Raw genomic sequence first — 19163 nt, 5'->3', positions numbered from 1 at the left:
TTTGTGGTGAAGCGAGACGTTTGTTAAGTGATTTTTTTGTCCCATTTTACGATCTTTCTTACTACAGTTGTTAAGTGAATCAATGCAGTTGTTAAATCAGTAACATGTTTGTTAAGTGAAGCTGGCTTCTCCATTGACTTTGCTTGTCCGAAGGTCACAAAAGATCGCATGACCCCAGGACACTGCAATCGTGAGAATTTTGACCACGTCACCATGGGGATGCTGCAAAGGTCATAAGTGTGAAAAACGGTCATAAGTCACTTTTTTCATTGCCGTTTTAGTGACTTTGAATGGTCACTAAATGAACAGTTGTAAGTCGAGGACCAACTGTACATAACTTAAGCCTATGACTGTTTTCTGAAACTAAAGTCAGTAGAACTTACTTCTGGACTATTCCACGTAGAATTGTTGCCTACATCTTCTTAATAACAACTACATGATGTCCACAACGCAAGGTCTCCATTGTTCTTGACTTCCTTAACGTTAGGTATGCTTCTGACAAAACTGTTTGCCTTATTTATTACAACAATCTATAACAATTTTATGCTTTAAAAAACATCTTAATGACTTTTGAAATCCTACAGCAGAAAGTAAATCATGTTTTAATCGTCCCCCTCAACTTTGAACGAAATAGCACAAACACTTTTATAGCTCTCCTTTCAAAATGATGTAATTTCTTCCCTAGGGTCACCCAGTGTAAGTAGATAATTTTCATATAAATTGCTTCCTCCCAGAAGCAAATAAGATGGGGAATTGAAAATAAGTTTTTTTTTCCAGAAAATATCTAAACTGTAAAAGCTGATCTTCTCAAGGAAAAAAACACACCAAACTACTGACATTATCTGTCTGAAATCTGGAAAGATACACTCAGAAGAGATTGCTGCACTTCATGTGGAGAAATTCCATTTCCCAATGGTTCAGATGCTGAAAGAGGTGAACCAAAAGAGGATATGTCAGTCTGGTAACTGACAGGGTAAATCACGGCCAATAAAAATTATATTCTGAGCACCCAATCAGAAGCGTGCATTTCCACTAAAGGTGAGCTTTCACAGAAGTGGAGGATAGTCTTCATATTGTCTTAATGGGTTAAGCTGAAATATGGGAAGAGAGAATGTTATAATGCACCGTATATTGTGTTGGCCTCATGGTGATTAGAAAGCTATAAGACTTTTCTGAGGCTGGCTGAAAACCAGATGACAACAAAATAGCAATGTGGCAGGGGTTTGTCATCAGTGAATCTAGTTGCTGTATCAATTATGTTTTATTTAATGGCCTGTACACCTGAGATTTTGGATTTTAGGCTGGAGGAAGCAGATGAAGAAAGTGATTGCCTTGCTTTCCTATCTTGCTGCATGTAACAAAGATTTAGAAGTGGAGCTCATTCTGGGAAAGGGATCTAACTTTTAGCACGTAATTACCCAGATGGTCATGTTATGGAAGAAGGAAGGAAGGAAGGAAGGAAGGAAGGAAGGAAGGAAGGAAGGAAGGAAGGAAGGAAGGAAGGAAGGAAGGAAGGAAGGAAGGTCATTTTTCTCCTGTCTGATAAACCTGTGGAGTAAAGTAATTGGTGGCAGCACACCTTTCTGCAGGAGTTGCCAAGACAGCTCGGCAGGATTATGATAAGAAGGTTTTGAGATCCCTGGTGAGAATCAGCAGACCCCAAACCACTATAGCTATGGGATGTGCACATATACACATCCCATAACTATAAAATGCCACTTGATATTGTCAAAAAGAAAGAAAATAAGATCCAACTATTCAACTTACTTTTCCTGTTAATTCAAGGACAGCCATGAAGTTTTTCCAAAGTGAGGCTCTGATTTCAATCTGCATTTAACCACCCTTTAGCCCTAAGCATGTCTCTCGTGCTCCTCTTACCTGTTTCTTGAGCCAACATTCCAGGTTGGATTGCAGGCGGTTTGTAACAGGGGTTGAGCTGGCACTCAGTTTGGATTACAGCATTCTAGAGAAAAAGAAAAATGCAAAAGACAAGGAAATATCTCGACTTAAGCAAGGCCACCTAAATACAGTTCTTTACAGTAACCAGGTTATAGAATATGAAGCCTGTTTTTGACAGCTCTTGCTGATATTTAAGAGTTGACTCCTTTATGTTACAGCTGATGGGAGTTCATTTGCTAGATGCACAGGATTATATGAATGCTGCACTGCTATTACCGTGCAGGACACACTATAGTATAGCACAACAATAACAATAACAATTGCAAACATTATAAACTCATTTCAGGTTTAAGTTCGAACTTTAACAATACTGCAGAGCTGTCTTAAAGAAGGTTACTCCTATGGGTAGGAATGGCAAAATACTAAACTGGATTGAATAAATGAGCTGAGGGAAATGTTAGAGTCCCAGTGCAATGCAGTATACCACGAACATGGACAGACATGGTGAAACAACTTTAGAAAAAGATAGAATGTACATCTAGCTCTAGGAATAAATAAATCATTAAGGAAGTAATTTTAGAAAAGATTGTTCAGTGCTGAGAAAGAAGAAAGGATGAGAAAGAATCTCAAAAAATCCCCTGCCTTGGTTGTGTAGATATTGATATCATAAAATGTGGTAGAGAGAAACCCAGCTAGCCTTCAAGATTCTGTTATTATATCCTCCAACAATAAATGTAAAGGGTGACAGGCATTCACAGAGAAGCACTGTCAATTTGTTATGCATTAAAAATGTACAATTACTACTGATAATAATAGAAAAGTTGATCCTAAGAAACCTACGAGGAAAAAAAAAATGAACTGTTAGGCTAGGATATAAAAATTCACTTCACTGACCTTTCACTGCCTGAGCAGAAAAATGACTAAAAACTTGTGATTAGTAAAAATAATTCAAAGATACTTAAAAGCATTGATAAATGTATTTATTATTTATTTGTTACTTTTATTTGTCGCCCATCTCATTTCAAGATGGTTCTGGGAGACTTACACTATTAAAAGCATTAAAATCATAAAAGATTAATATTTCTAAAACAATAAAAACCGAAATTAGGATCAAAAATAGAATTATAGTTAAAAGATGGGGAAGCAAGGAGCAGGATGCTCAGGGTAGGGAAGATGGGATTGTCATCCATAAATGCCTGAAAGATAGTCAATGGTAAATAGACTGGCACAGGCAATATTTTCTAATAAATAGTAAAGATGACAACAATTCATCATAGAATATTTCTCTTCTGACATCACAAGGTGAATCATTGTCATCTTTACTATTTATTTTATAAAAAATCATTTACAAATAATTTAAACAAAGCAGAATGTGCCTCTCATTTCACAAACAAAGCCCCAAAACAACCCATTTCCTATACGTGGATAACCTACAATTATTCACAAAACCCAAAGCAGAATTCAAGTTTCTGCTGAACACAGTCTATGGATACAGCAAGGATACAAAACTGCAATTTGTTCTAGACAAATGTGCAATTTTGTCAATCAAAAGAGACAAAATGATTGAATATAGATTGCAGCTAATGAATGGAAATGGCATAAGCCAATTGGAAACAGAAGAAAATAAATAATGAGGATAGATACAAAATTCTCATTCATTACATGAGTGAATGGAATAACTAACTTTCAATATATAAATCCAGAAATTTGACAATCAAATGAAATATGCAGGGAACATAATTAAAGCCATAAACATTTGGGCTGTCCCAATTATTTTCTAGACTACAGGTGCGATTCTCAAGCGAGATATAGACGGCTCTATTTTCCCAGATATAAAAGGCTGAGAGAATTACTCCAAGTAAAGCAAACAGTAGATGAAGTGAAACACAGCCGGAATGATGATAGCTGGCACAGCAAGGAGTTATTTTGAGTGGGTGTTTGTAAAGAAATGCTACTGAAAATTGCAAAATCAAAAGAAGATTGTAAAAAGGAAGCAGCTGAAAGCTGCAGTTAAACCTCTTCATGGGCATTATGCACATCATTTTGAAGGACTGTCAGATAAAAATATGACTTGGCACTAGGTGAAAATTAGAATTCTTAAGGAACTAAAGGAGCAATCACGACAGAAAAGGAACAGACTATGCAATCTAACACCATTATAGCCAAAACTGATCTTAAATAATTACAAATACCACTTGAATAAGATGAATCTGGAATTGTAGATGACCTCATTAGAGCTGTTAAATTTTAAAATAAGTATAAGCAACACTATGTTATAGTTGCAAAAATGCAATGTTGGAATGTATGTAAAAACTTTCCTTTATCATTAATAAAACTTGCTGAAACTACGAATCTGAATGGGACAATTAGGAGATCAAGATATTTTGTGTATGTGTTTTTAAAAACAAACCAACTGATACTTGAAATGCAGACACTACCTTTGCTGAAAAAATGTTGTTCACAGAGGTAGCAGAAAGAAAAGGTAATGAAATTAATCAAATCCAAATAAAAAAACAATTGGCAAATTAAAATTGAAATAATTTGAAAGAAAACGCCCACTATAATAACCCACCATAATTTAGAGCCACACCAAAGGGATTCACCAAATATTTGAAATTTGAAATTTACCAGATTTTATATCATTCTCTTTGCAAAAGAAAGAAAGAAAAAAAGAAAGAAAGAAAGAAAAAAAGAAAGAGAAAGAAAAAAGTTGCTTAGAACTTCCAAACACTTCCATGATTTCTAAGACTCTTGATCAGAACTGCATCATCAGAAAATATCTGTCCTAAAGATTGCAATATTCATAGAATGAATAGAGGAGGAGGATGATACAGTGAAAATACATGAAATGGTCTAACAGTTTGCTGTTTCTTCCAAAATTTGTTATCAATCTGGTCCGAGGTTTAAAGAGAAGTAGCACTAACAGGCTACTTTGAGATTATGCTATCTTTTTAAAAAAAAAAAAATACCACCCCCCAAAAAAAAATGAATTAAGGAGAAAAAATAATAGGGAAGAGGAAGGTGCAAAGGAAAAGAAAAAAGAAAAATAGAAAAAGAACTTCCAACTTTCTTTGACGGTTACAAATATAAAATACATTAATCTTTTGATCTAAAATTCAATAATATACAATATTTCTATTATCATAAATATTTCTAATCATTAAATCCCAAAATTAATATAGAATTTCTTTATTTCTAGCAAAAAGTCCAAAAATAGCATCCATGTAAAAACAAAACTATACAAAGTCTTTTCTTTAATCAATAAGATTATTTTTTTTTAAATTTTTTATTTAAACCAACAAAAGAAAACAAAACATAACACACACACACACACAGTATATATTCCTCCCTTTTTTTAACAGCGATTTCGTAACAATAATCTTCTATTATTTACATTTCCCCCTTATTCTTCTTTAGAATATTTGTCCTTGTTGCCCCATTATTTCTTATTTGCATTTTTGTTCCTTCATATATTATTATACACACATTTTCCACTTTTAACCTTTCCACATTTATTCTCTCTTATTTCTACTCTCCAACCAGTCATACCACTTGTTCCAAATTAAATAGTATTCTGTGTCTTCCTTTTCTTTTATCTCTTTTGTTAATTTGTCCATCTCAGCACAGTCCAGAATTTTTCTTATCACTTCTTCCTCTGATGGTATATTCTCATTTTTCCAGAACTGTGCGTATGCTATTCTTGCTGCCGTTGTTGTATGTAGAATTAAGTACCGTATTTCTTTTAGGAACAGAAATAAAATTAATTAGCAATTTATACAAATACCTATTGAAATATAAAATGGAAGATGAGGTTGTCAAAGACACAATGATTAGATGGGCAAAAAATTTCGGATATAATATAGAATTGGAGAAATGGGAAAAAATATGGAAAATAAATATAAAATTGACTATGTCAGTGGCATTCAAGGAAAACCAGTTGAAGATGTTTTACAGATGGCATCTTCCACCAGCAAAGCTTGCCAAGATGTTCCAGAATAATTCGCCGACATGCTGGAAATGTAAAAAAGTACATGGAACATATTATCATTTATGGTGGACATGCCCAGTTGTAAAAAAATACTGGATTAAAATAAGAAGATGGATCGAAGAAATAATAGACCAACCTGTAGACTGGAAACCAGAGATCTTTTTGCTGGGTATTTTAAACAATAAAATTATTTTTGCCATGCAAGCCAGTTCCATAAACTTCACCATCCATTCTTCAATTGTGGAATCTATGTAGGAGATGGCCTTGACAATCTGTAAATCTCTGCATATAAAAATCTCACTGTATATAAAAACTAAATCCCATGTTTACTCTTCAATTGTTTATCCATCAAATCTAAAAGAAAAACCTAGGGTTTTAATTGTTTTACAAATTCTCTGAATTAATGTACATGTTTGATCTGAATACATAGCCACCAGAGGGGATAAAAGGTGCTATTTTCCTTTGTATTCTTGTTGCTTTTAGTTTTAGCAATAAAATAAAACTCTTCATACTTTGTTCGATTCAACAATTTTTGAGTACTCTTCCACAATCAGCTATGCACCTCACTTCTGTTTACTGCAAATATGACAAAACACACACACACACACACACACACACAGAGTTTCCAAGGAGCCATTCATAAAGAAGCAGATTGTTTAAAAAAATGAATAAATGTCTGGCTGAAAGCAAGGTCTCATTTAAAGTAGGGCTGTGCACAAATTATTAATAGTTAACAATCAAGTGGTTGCTGATATATTGAGTACCGTGTAACACAATCCTTCCAAAGATATAAAGTAGAAGTTGCTACTATAAATTTTGTATTATAACACACGGGAATAAACTTTTTGTACTTCTATAGATGAACATAATTTGCATTATTTTACCAAATGTTCTAGTAATTCTAGAATATTTGATAAAATATTTATTACTAGAAGAGGAGGGAATCCCTTCTGGTAATCACCATCTCTACTAGAGCCAACAGCTTGCTAAAACCTTGTCAGTGTTGGATTTCAGGAATCCTGAGATTACTGTACAGGGCAAACATCTGTTACAGGACCCAGTGAAAGTCATTTGAAATGAAGGAACATTCTTGTGCATAAACAATGCACAAAGCAATCTCTTATGTATAAGCAATGAGCAGGCCAACATTTTTCAGATGTGGATATACCTGATATTGATGTCTCGTCCCATCTGAGTAGACATAGTCCAGGTGCTGACTATTAAAAACAGCCATCTGGTAAGATCCAAGATGTTTGCCTTTTCCATCATGACCCCTGCCATAATACTCCAACATTGGTATGATCCTGACTTTAAAAACATGGATATTCCTCGCAGCATGGAGCCAAGATGTTAAAGGAGCCCATTTTATGTACTTTTATCTATTCCTAAGGACCTCCAGTACAATTTATATTATTTGATGTTCATTTGATGCTGATCAAGTAGAAGCTGTATGGGTTTGGATGGGAGTGTAATGGAATGTGTGCATGACCTTTGGGAACAAAGAGAAGAGGTGCTTCCTAGGAAACAGTCAGAAAAGAGAGGCAGGAGCTCCCAGTGGCTTAATGGTCAAAGAAAGAAAGGATCAAGCAATTGAAAATGACAGTGGTAAGTCTGCACTTTCGGTCTTGCAAGATTCGATTAATATAGGCTTACAATAAAATAGAATTAGTACATCTAGTTGCACTTACTGTCTGGTTTAGATGGGAGGGATGACTGAGTAGGGAACTATCTCCAATTCAGTCCTCCCAAGAGCTGTGGCTGTAGCAGTTACCTGGATCCAGGAATATTCTACCTTCAACCCTGGATTGGGTTGTATCTTTCCTATTAAGGTGGTGCACATTCTGGGGATATTCCTGGACTTGCAGTCCCTACTTGATGAGCAAGTGGCAGCTTGGCTAGGATGGCCTTTGTGATTTTTTTTTTAATCCTATTTTACCTTCCTTGTATATTTTTGTATTTATCTTTTACCTATATAAAATTTTCAAATTTATATAAATATAAACACACACACACTACATCTAACCCACGGGTGTCAAACTTGCCATGTCATGTGACGTGTTGCGACATATCACAACTTTTTTTTGCATTGCCAGAGCTGGGGTGATGCATATGATGCAACCGGCCCGCGAGCTGACAGTTTGACATCCCTGATCTAACCTAATAATCTACCAGAACTATAATAGATATTTAGCAATTGTTTTTTTTACTTTCTTGATATTACACAACTGGGATAACTTATACCATCTTTTCTTTATTTCTGAGTCAGTAATTGCCTAGAGCAGCTTCAAGCTGCAGTGCTCGCTACCTGTATAGCAACTGAAGTTACAAATTACCCTGGGACTAATGCTGTGTAAGGGCATCACTTTTCTCAGAAGGATATTGTACAGAAAAAATATGGTTGTCATGTGAACAGGTATGGGTTATTACATGCTATCCTTAGGAAAGACTGTACACCAATCCTGTTTTTCATTGTTTTCTATCATAACACAAAAAGCAGGACTTATTTTATGCTGCTGTTCCACAGAAATTACCAGGCATTTACAAACCAGCTTCATTAGATTTGAACTAAAGATTTAAGTACCACGATGTAGTTATACAAATGATACAATCTTATTATAGGTAGCCTTTGATTTATGACCATTCATTTAACAACTATTCGAAGTTGTGACAGCACTGAAAAAAAGTGACTATGACTAGTCCTCACACTTACAACAATCTCAGCATCCCTGTGGTCAGGTGATCAGAATTCAGGCACCTGGCATGTACTGTATTTATGACCCTTGCAAGGACCTCTAGTCATGGAATGGCCATTTGCCAGAGGCTTCCAACAAGCAAAGACAATGGAGAAGTCAGTTTTGTTTAATAACCACATGATTTACTTAGCCACTGTGATTTGCTTAATGACTGCAGCAAAAAGATTGTAATTCAACAAATCATCACTTAGCATTGGAAATTGTCCCAATTGCAGTCATAAGTTGAGGACTATCTGCATAGAGAACCATGTAGATGACATTGGATAAATGATGCAGCAGCAATTGAAAATAGAATAATTTAAATCCAAGACCAAAATTGCAGAAAATATTTGATTCAAGAGTATGTACTAAACTGGTCAGCTTTGAGCTCATGTTCCCAGTTGAATTGAATTCTGAATTGTATTCATAAAATCAGTATAGAAATGTAAAAGGAGAACACAAAATGAAGGCCACACTAAAGATGTTGAGAATTAAGAAAATGAATAATACCCCCGCCGATGTTAGCTTTGTCATTTCGAAAAGAGTTTGGAAGCAGATTTTTCTCTTGAGTTCATGACTCTGCTTTGATGGTATGGTTTGACTGAAGCTTCAGCAAGTCAAGAAACTGTTTCAAAGCATTTGTCACTCTAAAAATAATTATATTGAAAGAGAAGGAAAAAAAAAGACCTTGAACTATGTAGTAATGGATTTTGTTGACATTCTGCTAGTGTACAGTATGACAATTAAAAAAATTGATTTAATATGTTGATGTTTGATTCTGAAGCAGATGACATCTGATCGAGTTTCTAAAGGGTGGAATCTTGATCAGAGCTATTAAACAAGCTATGTTTTGGATACTGGGTCTAAGTCTTCTTTGATAATTCAATTGGGTTAAAAAAACAAAACACTGCTTCCTGATGGATAAGTTGACGATTTTCGTAGTAGGCTATGTTATGGTTTGGTTTGCCTTGTTATCTGAACCTATCCTTAATTTAAATTGTAGTTTGTTTCAACTTACCCAAGTCTATCATGTAATTAAATTGGTTGAATTGGGCAAATAGTTAGGAGCCTAGGAAATCAAAGTCATCTGAAATAGAGATCAGATGTCATCTGTTTCTAACAACAGCTCTGCTACTCCTGCTTTGCTCTTTTATAACTTCCCCCAGGACTCAAGTAAAGAACAAGATCATAAACAATAATCTTCTCAACCATGATTAGATCACAAGAGGCTTTTTGAAATGCTATTAGCAGAAATAAAACTAAGTTTGTTTACTTGGTTAAGAAAGTTTCTTTCTTACTATAAAAGTAAAAGGGAGGTGGACTGTCAAACTATGGTTGGCTATAAAATGCTGTTCTCTGGGGCATATTGACTAGGATGGCTACCTTATAAAATGCTTGCTACGTCAAGGATTGAAAAATGTCAGGTGGGGGACGAAAACCAGAGACCATTTCATGAGTTCCAGCTCCTGCATGGCTGCTGCTTTGGACCAAAAGGACTATGGAAAATTTCTTGATAGTCAGTCTGAGAATGGCAAGGATTAATAATGTCTACATCATAAGCAGAATTATCCAAAAAACCCACAACCCTTTAAACATATATTTTCTCTGAAGACAGGAAGGAGTAGAGCTATAGGTAGTGTTCAATTTAAAACCATTCATTTCGTGACCATTCAAAGTTACAATGGCACTGAAAAATAACTTAGGAACAGTTCTCATACTTACAACCATTGTAGTATCTCCATGGTCCCATGATCAAAATTCAGGCACGTATACATAGTATAACCGGCATATATTTGATAGTTCGCATATCCCAGTGTCACATAATTACCATTTGTTACTTTCCCAGTTGGCTACTCACAAGCACAGTCAGTGGGGAAAGCCACATTCCTCAATGATCAGGAGATTCACTTAACTGCAGTGTTTTGTTTAACAACTATGGTGCTACAGGTTGTAAAATTAAGTGTAACTCACTTAACAATCTGCCTTGCTTAGCAATAGAAATTCTATTCCCAGTAGTGGTAGGAAATTAAAGATTAGCTGTAATCAGTTACCAATGATGTTTTTCTTTTAGGAAGATTGACTGGAAAGATATATTTCTACAGCTATAAAATTAACAAGAATATTCAGCAGTGGCTGTTAAGGACTCACTGATTTAAAAAAAAGTATTCCATTAAAAGAATAGTAGTTGAATTGGACCATTTAAAAAGCATGATTTTGCCCCCTCCTGGAAGTTTCCAGCTAGATTTTAAAAGGAGAATGTATTTCTCTATTAACAAGCTCAAAGAAGCATTTTATTCAGGATTGCACCATTTAACAAAGTGGCCTTCTGGTGTCTGAAATAGCAGGCTAGGCAATTTAAGAGATTAAGCTTTCATCACCAGGTACCATTAAGCTGGAAAAGGCTTGATTGGCTAAATTCTTGGGTTTCCAGCTGATACTAGATGTAGAAAATGATAATTTATTAAAAAGGAGGTGAGGGGTTCATGCAATTTTTAGTATTACTTCAGAAATACTGTGCACCCTCCTTTTAAATTGCAGAGAAATGTGTTACAATTTTATAATCACCTGGTTGTAGAATTTAAAGTGAAGTCCTTGCCTGAAAAAAATATCCATTCAGTTCAAAAATCACCCCTTCTTTTGCATTTCTAACTATAATGATAGCATATAACTCAGAGAAAGTCTAACGATCAACGCTTGAACATGCTAGGAATTTCCAATACTCAGTTCTTAAGGCTCAATAAAAAATCAAGGAAGGGAGGGAGGGGAGAGGGAGAGATAGATAGATAGATAGATAGAGAGAGAGAGAGAGAGAGAGAGAGAGAGAGAGAGAGAGAGAGAGAGTCAGAGTCAGAGTCAGAGTCAGAGAGAGAGATATTTCCACTGGTGTTTTCACAGCCTTTTCAGACATCAAAATACTGACTGTTCACCAATTATTGTGATTTATGTTTTTTTTAAAAATTAATAAAATATATTACAAAAAAGATCAAAAGATACCTTTAATAAATGGTGATGTGATATCTGGTGACTTCTGCCTATTGTGAATGTGGAGACCTGCAGACTACCACATACATGTAGACTTGCTCCTTGTGGTCTGTCCAATGTATTCTTGAGGACCTTATGACCAGGTAACAGAATGCAATTGATGTTGCACGCTTCTGGGCAACCACCGCCTCAATTAGGCTTTCATACATTTTAAATCTTATGTTCTTATGCTTGTACTTATACATAGACACACCATTTTAATCATGATGCTTCTGACATGAATAAAGAAATAAATACATCTTTCCTAGCTAATAAGTTTAGGTTGCAGTGAACACTAAGCAAGAACTAGCTTGTTCCCAGGAACTGGGATCAAGCTGAAGAAAAGTCAGCAGAAAATAAACATGTCCAGTTTTGCTCCAGTATAAATTGGGGCAGAGGGAGAACAATATAACTCTCCCCTCCGAAGAGCCATACCTGGGAATAGGTATGGCTTGGACCCACTATGTGTGTAATAGGTACACACATGTGGAGGAAGCCAATTATTAACGGCATATCTCGGAATAGCCCAGGCACACAAACCACACAAAGGAAGGATTAATTCTCTAAGGGGAACATTCCCATGGCAGAAATGATAAATTATCATAAAGGTGACTGTTCTTTTAAGGAAGGTTAATAAAGTGCAGGCTGATGCAAAAATTGCATCTGGGAGTCCATTTCTTGCATGTTAATGATTTTTGTTCTTTTGAGGATGAGAGGTAGGCACTCCAACATTATAACCCTGCAAATAAGACTGGCAAACAAATATATGATATGCAACAAAAGTAGTATGGGGGGAAAGTGGGGGTCAGAGCAGGTAGAGTAAAAATGAAAAAGGTAGACAAATGATGTATGAGTATATGTGCATGTGAGAGGGGAAAAATACACATTGTATAATATCTATCATATATCTGAAATGTATTATTTATCAGACATTTATTCATCCATTAGAGATTCCAGATCTATGGGTTTTTTTTTTCCAGACCACCATCTAATCAATGCTTTCTTACAACATGTTTCACTGTATCCCGTCAATAAATCATGACCTCTTTTCTACTGCACCACTCTTTGGATAAAAAGCATTCCACCGTGATTGTGCCAGTAGCAAGTCTTAAAATCCATCCAATACTGCAGGGAATCTTTTCATATAGAAGTCCTCACCTGGATGAAACAAAGAATCCAACTGAGAATCGCTTATATCAGTAATGGTGAACCTTTTGGGCTTGGCATGTCACAAAATCAGAAAATACTTAATTTAACTCTGCTGGTTTCACCCCCAGAATCAAAGAGAAACAACTCACATTTTAGAGATGCTGCTTGTAGCGTCTGTATCCCCTATAGCAGTGCTTCTCAACCTTGGCCATTTCCGGGTGTGTGGACTCCCAGGATCAGAATTCCACCACCGGCATGGCCATTAATAAGTACAACTTACAACCACAACTGAGCCCAAAATTTCTGTTGTTAACTGAGACATTTGTTAAGTGGGTTTTGCCCAATTTTACGACCTTTCTTGACACAATTGTTAAGTGAATCACTGCCGTTGATAAATTAGTAACCGGGTTGTTAGATGAAATTTGGCTTCCCCATTGACTTTGCTTGTCAGAAGGTCGCAAAAGGGGATCACACGGCCTTGGGACACAGCAATGCTCATAAATATGAGTCAGTTGCCAAGCCTCTGAATTTTGATCACATGATCATGGGGATGCTGCAAAGGCCTTTAACTGTGAAAAATGGTCGTAAGTCACTTTTTTCAGTGCCATTGTAGCTTTGAACGGTCACTAAACGAACTGTTGTAAGTCAAGGACTACCTGTTATGTTGCAAGAGAGAAGCATTAGGAGGAATGACCAACAGGTATAGTTTTTATTGATTGTAAGCTTTTGGTCTCATGCATGTGGGGTTATGTGCAAAATATAATTGTGCTACATGTTCACTTTCGGTTAATTTGTCCTGAGGTTTTCCTTCTTCTTTCCCTTCCTTTAGCTGGAATGACATGGCTCTATAGTAATGATGTCACCTGTAGAGTCCATACCTTTGTTCCACTCTGACAACTGTATTGCACCCCTATATCTCTAAATCAGACATGTCAAACTCGCGACGTCACGTGACGTTGCGCAATGTATCGAGACTGTTTTGCCACTGCCGGCAATAGGGTGGACGCGGCTTCCGCGTGATGTGTCTGGACCGTGGGCTGGCAGTTTTGACACCCCTGCTCTAAATCAACTTTTCTGTGAAAGGAAGAGTGATTTTATTCAAGAAGTAGCAGCAAGTATTCTGGTTTACATATTTATCTGCATACAACGTTAGTTGTTTCCTCTCCATCTGAACAAACGAGAGCTTTCAGAGAGCATGAGGCACCTGTTCCTCTTCACATCTTTAGCTGATTAGCACTAAAATTCATGTGGAAATCAATAGAAGTCACCCACAGAGTTGAATAATACCGGATTTTATATCATTTTGAAAATCTGCAGAATCTGAAGGTTAGATCCATTGTCTAAAAATCCATAACTGAACTTGCTTTTAAAATGTCTTGATTTATATAACAGAAACCCCCAAAATAAGTTGTATCGACTGTTAAGTCCTGTTAAACGTACATCAAGGATATACAGAGAATATTCAGTCTGCTTTCAGTGTCTGGAAATGTCTTTTTAAAATAGTGATTACATTAAAGATTACAATTTGCAACAATAGAAACGAGCACACCGTGATGCTGTTTTATATATCGCCCCAAGGATGAGAACTGGAGCTACTCATGGACATCAGCGCAGAAAATAAGATCAGAAATGTACTTTCCATTTCCCCACCTGACATTCAAAAGAAGAAAAAAACATGTTTTCTTTATTATTGATTTTTATTTTTATGTAATACCCCACCATGGAAATTGTTTGGCAGTGCTGAAATCGAATATTGCATAGGTATTAAGCAGAAACTGAATCAGTGGTATGACTCTGCTTTGCTTTTATTCTCACCACCGTAGGCTGCCCATTATTCTGCCACATCGCTCCCGGTTGATACTAAGACACAGTTATGATCTGATTAAATTGACCAGTTGTGACTTTCAAGTTCACCCCCTTTTAATACTGCAGACCAGCATCAGCCTTGAGGTTGGTTTGGTTTCCAGGCAAAAGCAAATCCCTATCTCATTTCTCTTAGATTATGACCTATAATAATCTTCTTAAATTCTCTCCTCAAAAATAAAAATCAGAGCAATCCATTTAATTGCATTTACAAAAAGCTTTTAGGATGTTGCAGGTGCGTGCCTGTGTTTTCCATTCATGAACAGCTGCTATCTATGCTAAATGCAGATTTCTTGTCAAATCAATCTCTCTACTGTAGGTAAGGAATAGTGACAAAATGCCTATTGGACAGAATCCATCGTTTGAATTCAAGTCTTTGGGACCAGTTGGATTTCATCATAAGGAAAGTGTTAGAAGGTTGGAAGAGAACTCGTTATTAGTATTTATTATTTATTTAAATGTATTGGCCACACAATTTAGAATATTTCCCTTTTTTAAAAAAAAATAAATTACAGGTCAATCAGCTTGATATCTGTACCTAGAAAGGCAATCAAGTAGTGAGTTTGCAAGCATTTAGAAAAGAATGCGATAGTGGTAGCACTTAGCATTTAGACTTATATACTGCTTCACAGTGTTTTACAGCCCTCTCTAAGCAATTTACAGTCAGCATATTGCCCCCAACAATGTGGGTCCTAATCTTGCCGACCTCGGAAGGATGGAAGGCTAACCGGCCAGGATCAAACTGCTGGCATTTGGCAGAGTTAGTCTGCAATACTGCATCCTAACTACCGCACCACTATAGAGATTACTAGATTTTACTAGATGATTACTAGAAGCCAGCATGGATTTATTCAAATCAGATTATGCCAGACAAATCTTGGTATTTTCTTTTGGCAAAATGATGAGCACCCCCACCCCATATCCTCACTGCGCTAATTACCTAGTTGACTTCTGAATGCAATTCAAGGTGCTGGTTATCATCTATAAACCCTTTCATGGCCTAGGGCAGTGATAGCGAACCTTTTAAAGACCGAGTGCCCAAAAACTGGCCCCGCCCCACTCCACCCCCCATCCCCCGCCCCGCCTGCCTGCAGGGCCACTCACCGCCTCCAGGGCCCGCCGCAGATCGCCCAGGCAGCCCAGCAGTGCTATGGCGGTCATGCCCTCTGCTCGCGCCCTGCAGCATCAACTATGCACAATGGGGTGTGAGGGCAGAGTCTTGTCTATGCTGCCTGGCTGCCATGTCCTTGGCTGTGCTGCTCCGCGTGGGCCACGCTCAGGGGCGACTCTTCTTCATGGGGGCTGCTGGAGAGGAGGGGGTCGCGGGGGGAGGCAAGGCTGGGGCAACGGCACGTGTGCCCACAGAGAGGGCTCCGAGTGCCGCCTCTGGCACCTGTGCCATAGGTTCGCCACCACTGGCCTAGGGTTTGATTATCTAAAGGACTACCTGGCTCCAGTTATTTCTTCCTGTCAAGTGAGTGTGGGGGGGTCTGGTCTAGGTCCTATCGATTAAACCATGCCCCCTTCCAGGACCAGGAAGTGTGCATTCTCTGTTGTGGCACCTGCTTTCTGAAATGACTCTCTCTCAGAAATGTGTGCCCCTACCACCCTAGTAACATTCAGAAAATATTAAAAACTTGGTTGTTCTCCTGGCGATAGAATGGTTGCAGAGTCCCCATTTTTTTTAATTGGTAGCATATTATTTTCTAATTAGTTGTAGGTTTGTTTAAGTTTTTTTTTTTCCTTTACGTGCTTTGGACTATTTTTCCTTTTAATTGTAAGCTACCTGGAAAGTTTAAGGAGTCAGGTGGCCTCAAAATGTAATTAATTAAGTAAGGTGGCTATATTTGTAAATAAATACATTTATAAATGAATGTAATGATTAGCCAGGTAGAGCTTAAGGCATCAGGCTAAAGACTGGAAGCCTCTGGGTTCTAGTCCTACCTTAGGCATAAAACCAGCTGTGTGGCCTTGGACCAGTCATTCTCTCCCAGCTCTAGGAAGGAGACAAGGGCAAACTGCTTCTGAAAAGGAAAATTGCAGAGACTCGTCCAGGCATTCACCAGAAGTTAATATTGACTTGAAGGCACTCATACATACAAAAACAGATTAGTAAGCCAAGAGAATGCTGTGGATGAATGTACTTTGCCTTCAGTAAGGCATTTGATTAAGTTGACCATAGTCTCCCTCTTGATAAAATGGAACAGTGCATATCAAATGGTTCCAATTCAAAAGGGATTTACAACTGGTTGACCTGCAATACCCATCATGGGGTTCTTAATGGGTTTATGCCTACATAAAAAGAGAGAAACAATGGGATACTCCACAGCTTTGTTCTGGGCCCAGCCGGCTAGCCAACCTCCAGATCCCATGCTTGAAACAATGTCCTCTAATGGGTGGAGAAAGGACCTGACTTCTCTGTTGTGACATCTGGCATAATCTCTCCTGCAAGGTTTGCATTGCTCTGACTCTGCTGATCATTAACGGAGTCTTGAAGACTGGATTATTTCTCCAAGATCTGGGATGTGTGGTTTTCCTTGGATAAACATATACTATCGGACCTTGTTGTTTTCTGTTTTCTTATTCTGGACTTTTGACTGATCATTTTTATCATAAGCCACCCAGAGTCGATTGAGTTAGGCAGCTCGGTAAACCTGATTTTACAAAATAAATACACAAAGTGCTGTGTAGCTGTTTCACTTTGTTATTTCTCAATATGAGTTGCTTTCAAAGTGTTACAAAAAAAAATCAAAGGAGGTTTATATTGCTATATTAGATTCACAGTTGAAAGTTAGAAAATTGGCACAGGATGGTGGCCATTTTCAAATTATCGTTTCTCACTATCCACACTCACTTTTTTTTTTTCCCAACTTCCCCTGCCAGGTTTTTGTCATCTAATTTCAGTCTCTGTGACTTCTGAGTTAATCAACATATACTGCCAGTCAGGTCCCAAACAAATCCTATTTTACACCTTCCCAGAAGGCAAGAAAGCTAATAGTTTTAGTGAGAAGGCTGCAATACACGGGTGATGAATTGCACTTGCCAGGGTGGGACAAAAATGGTGTACATTTGATCGATATTAATAGAAAATAAATGGTGTTTGCGCAATATGTGAAAATACTGTTAAGTATAAACCTTTCTCATTTTTATTATAATTCTCTCTAATATATCAATTTTAAATTGCAAAGGATTTGTTAAAGAATCCCTTATGCACAAAGAAACTTATTATTTCCTAAGGAATGAGGAAATCAATTAATTTTGTGTAAACCATACCACCTACCGAACAGATAAAAGAATTGCTGTTACTGTAACTAATCCCAAACATTAGACTGGATTTGCATTAATTCTTCTATAGGTGTTAGTCTCAAGCCTGCTACTGTTTAAGCTCATAGAGGCAGTCTCTAGCTAGGGCCAATCTGGGAGACCTTTTATCAGCGAAGGGCCACAATCTGCTGGTGGTTGGTATAATGGAATGTGTGAATGACTTTGGGGAAACAGGAGAAGAGAGATGCTGCCTAGGAAACGATCAGACAAGAGAGGCAAGTGCTTCCAGTGGCTTAACAGTCAGAGAAAGAAACTTAGGAAGGATCCACGGATCAAACAGTTAAAAACATCCGGAGGGAAGATTGTGCCTTCAGACTTGCAAGAGTCTGTTAATGTACTGTTACAATAAAGTAGAATTAGTTCATCTAATCCTGTTTCGTGTCTGATTTACCTGGGAGGGCTGCATATCTAATAGGATCAAAGTTGTAGTAGACAAAGGGCATGATTTGTTCCCTACCAGCAAGCAATCGTAGGATAAGAGAGATCACTTCTGTCAACAGCCGGTGCTAAACTCTCAGTGGTTGTTTTGAATCAGACCAAGGAACATCAGTTCCCCACTTTTAGTATAGGAGAGAACCTCAGATAGATCTGCTCTGAACATCAAAATATGAACTGATCCTGAAGGGAAAAGGAGGCACACTTCAGCAGAGTACTCCATAACAAGCAGCTAAACTTCAAAAATGGGGCTTATAATTCCACTGGGCTTCTTTTTTTTTTGCAAATCAGAGGCTGTTCCCCTCCAGTGTCTGTAAATGAAGTCCATGAAAGAGAATATGCTCTATTTGCAGAGGGGTTCAAACGTACCAGAATCCTTAACAGACAGCTAAGAAAATTCTCACTGCCTGAAACTTTAAACAGCGGTTTGAGCTTTTTTGCACAACTGAGCTAAATAATATCTACCAGATTTCATTTTTTTTAAGTGTACGGAATAGTAATTTTAGCAGAAGGTGACAGTCTGGCTAGATTTTTCTCTAGTAACAATATTTCACTTAAATGGTAAATTATAAGGTACGCTGATGCTGATTCAACACTAATCACTATAGACATTAGCAGAACACCTCTGGGGACTAAACCATGGGCCTTCATGGTCTCAAGCCAAGGAGAGGAATGCTTTCAACTACATATCTAATTAGATCAAATGCTCTTTAATTTCCAAAAAAAAGATATCTCCTGGCCCCTGATCTCTT

Source organism: Protobothrops mucrosquamatus, unplaced genomic scaffold (genome assembly GCF_001527695.2).
Source record: "Protobothrops mucrosquamatus isolate PMUCROS unplaced genomic scaffold, P.Mucros_1.0 scaffold43, whole genome shotgun sequence".
Taxonomy (NCBI): domain Eukaryota; kingdom Metazoa; phylum Chordata; class Lepidosauria; order Squamata; family Viperidae; genus Protobothrops; species Protobothrops mucrosquamatus.
Note: the sequence above shows the minus strand (reverse complement) of the source record.